A 3,422-nucleotide genomic window follows, 5' to 3' on the forward strand; every position below is an offset into this window, starting at 1 on the left:
TATCATTTATAAAATATATGATTTAAAATTCATATTACAAGAGATCTCATAATTACCAAGTGACTACGATGCAAAATTAAATTATCAAAATGATATTAAAACATATAATATCAACATTTTTGTGAGATATTTTGCAAGTTTAATGAAAGAGTGGCTCGAAAAAAAAAAAAAAAAAAAAAAAAAAAAAAAACAGGGAGCATCTGACTTCATCAGAGAGGGAATTTAAGAGTTTACTAAAGTGAATAAGTGGAGAAGTTTTGGAAGTATTGGTACTAGCAAACTTTTCATTTCAATAAACTTTAAAGTTCTTGTAAAACGTTAGATTTTTTCAAGGTTGGAGATATGACATTTTTTATAAGGTAGCCAAGCCGCGGAACTGCGTATTCAATTATGGGGCGGCAAAGTGCAAAATACAGATTGCGATATGCGAGATTGCACTTAGGTTCACCCGAAATTCTTGCAATAAGTCCAAGAGTCTTGGAGGTCCGAGCAACAATATAATCAACGTGCTTGTCCCATGAAAGATCATAGCTAAGCATTACACCGAGATACTTGTATGATTTAACAGACAGGACGTCTTCATTACCAATATAGTATACTGTTGTAATGGGCTTAACAAACATTGTAAAAGTGGACAATTTTGCATTTTATTTTTTCGTTTAGCTTCATTTCATTTTCTACAGACCACGAAATAATACTATTTAAATCAGATTGTAATATTTCGGAATCGTTGGGTGATGATGTAGCACAATAGAACAAAGTATTGTCGGCATATTGTTTAATGGCCTAGAAGACACATGAGAGGTAAGCAGTGAAAAAAAATAAACAAAATAGGGCTAATAACTGTTCCTTAAGGAACGCCGGAGATGACAGTAATCCCGCCAGATCGAACATCTTGGGATTGGACCGACTGTTTCTTATCAACCAATGAGGACGAATCCATGACAAAACATTACCCTGGACATCAACTCGGTTTAATTTGGAGATGAGAATAGCCTGATTTACCCTATCGAAATATTTAGACCAATCTAAATAGGCCTATATGGCATCAACGCGTGGTGGATTTCGTTTGTAGAGAATTTTAGCGATGTTGTGTGTCAGCATGCAAAATTGAGTGGTGCAATATTTACCTTTCGAGAATCCATGCTGAGTATCAGGAATAAGATTAACCTAAAGAGGACTACCTACTACTGACAATTTTGCCTGGAATTTTTGCAAATATTGGAGTTGAAATGGGACGGCCGGAGTTAGAGATGCCAGTTTTGCAGTCACCCTTATGAATAGGGACAACGACTAATTTGTTTGCAATCATCTGGGATTCGACCTAAATTAAAAGATGAATTAAATATTTTGTGTTTATTTTAGATATATATGGAGATGCCAGATCATGTTAGGAGTAATCGTATCTGGCCCGGGGCTTTACGAGAAGGAGGAGAGAGACCATGAGTTTATATACTTCTCTCTCATCAGTAACGATGTAGTTAAATGACCAATGTACTCAGATTATGAAGGAAGAGCGATTTCAGGAATGCCACAACGTTTTGAGAAATTAGATTGAAAATATCTGTTAAAGGCGTCAGTAATACAATTGGGGTTGGAAAATGAATCCTCATTTAGGATAAAGATAGTAAGAGCCACAGTAGAACGTTTTTTTTTTATATTTTTTTAAAGAGATTACTCACTTTATTACGATATACCTTATATGTATTCCATTTGCCTATTTCGTTGGGGTGGCGGAGGTGTTACTTGTAAAGTCGCTGCTTTTTCTTCGAAAGACGGATGATTTCAGGGGTAATCAGGGCATGTGTTTTCTTCCACGTACTTAGACCTTAGGATTAACATCATTAACAGCCTTAAGAAACATAATATAAAAAACATAGCCCAATGTGTATTGATATCGCCACGATACATGATTACCAATCACAATTAAAAAAAAAAATCTGCGATGAAAAGATTCAACATCAAAAATAAAACAATTGATTTTTTGGGAAAAGACCTTGCTTGATAATTTGCATTGTGGTCACTGGTCCCAATAGTGGGTAACGAGAGACATCTGTAAATAAATCAGTTCTGTTAGAAAGCATGTTACCATCATTTAGATTGATTACAAGCCTTATAAAACTTCTAGTTCATTGTACTATTCAGTTCATTTCGAAATATATTAAATGATCATCATAACGCCTTAGTAGTGAAATGGTTATGACGTTTGCCATGATTTTAAAAGATCCCGGAGATATATATATATACTGTCTCTTATACACTTAGATATATATTAGATATATATATATATCGAATTTTAGATTATTGAATAGAACACGGGAAGCACTTTATCGACGTATTACACAAGTATTCGTAATAATTCTAATACATTCATATGCAATGTACAACAAAAAAAATCAAGTGTTACATTCGGTGCATTTCAGTTTGGTTTGACGCAGAGAACTTTTTTACATGACGGAAAATGAAATAATAACACAACCGGAATGAGTCGTTCACAATTATCAACATTTTCGCAAGTGTACCAACAATACTCTTTTTCAATACCTAGAAGTGAATAAACGACAAGGTTGTTGAAAACGTTGCATAAGGATTGTGTGATTGAAAATGAATAATAGATATAATTAGGCATACTGTGATCGTTCTGTCAGAATACATCTGCAACTTAAGAAGTGTCTATTGTTACACTAGCCAATACTACTGTTAATTAGGGTTTAGTCTGTACAAGAGAAGTTCCTGAATTTAATGATTTGCTAATGATGTAGTGTAGAACTAATTATTTTCTTTATAAATAACGCGCCTATGGGCCTAATACAGTTATGTTAAATATCGTCGCTCACATCACTAACTAACACAATTAAATTCAATTGTGTTAGTTCGTGAAATCAAAAAAGCGCGTCAAAATACGCGCTGTTGTCGTTAAGGACTTTTTGTGTGGTAAAGAATACAAAATTGCTTGACAACCAATACGCGCTCGTTTTGACGCGCTACTGACAACTAACACAATCTACTTTGATTGTGTTAGTTCGTGATGTGAGCGACGTAATGTTACACAAAGAACGCGTGACTGATCGGATAAACTGGCAATGATTACAATGATTATACAAAGATTTCAACATTCTACAAAGGAAAATACTAGCGTACCAAGCCTACTTTCACCTGCGCTTATGATCCCATAATATAAGAATAAAGCAGAAAACAAATAAATTGGGAAGATGAACACATAATCTAATCTAATTTAATCTAATCATATATATTATTTATATAGCGCCTTTCTTTGCAGATACGAAGCGCTTCTGTCCCTGGTCATTGGATCCACATGCTAAGTGTTGCTGCTGTATTCAGCGCAGGAGCAAGCAACCCCACCAGGTACCCATGTATACTCCTGGGTGGAGAAGCAATGCAGATAAAGTGCCTAGCTCAAG

This window comes from Anneissia japonica, unplaced genomic scaffold (assembly GCF_011630105.1).
Source record: "Anneissia japonica isolate Jap-2015-1 unplaced genomic scaffold, ASM1163010v1 scaffold1302_len1884557_cov193, whole genome shotgun sequence".
In the NCBI taxonomy this organism is placed as follows: Eukaryota; Metazoa; Echinodermata; class Crinoidea; order Comatulida; family Comatulidae; genus Anneissia; species Anneissia japonica.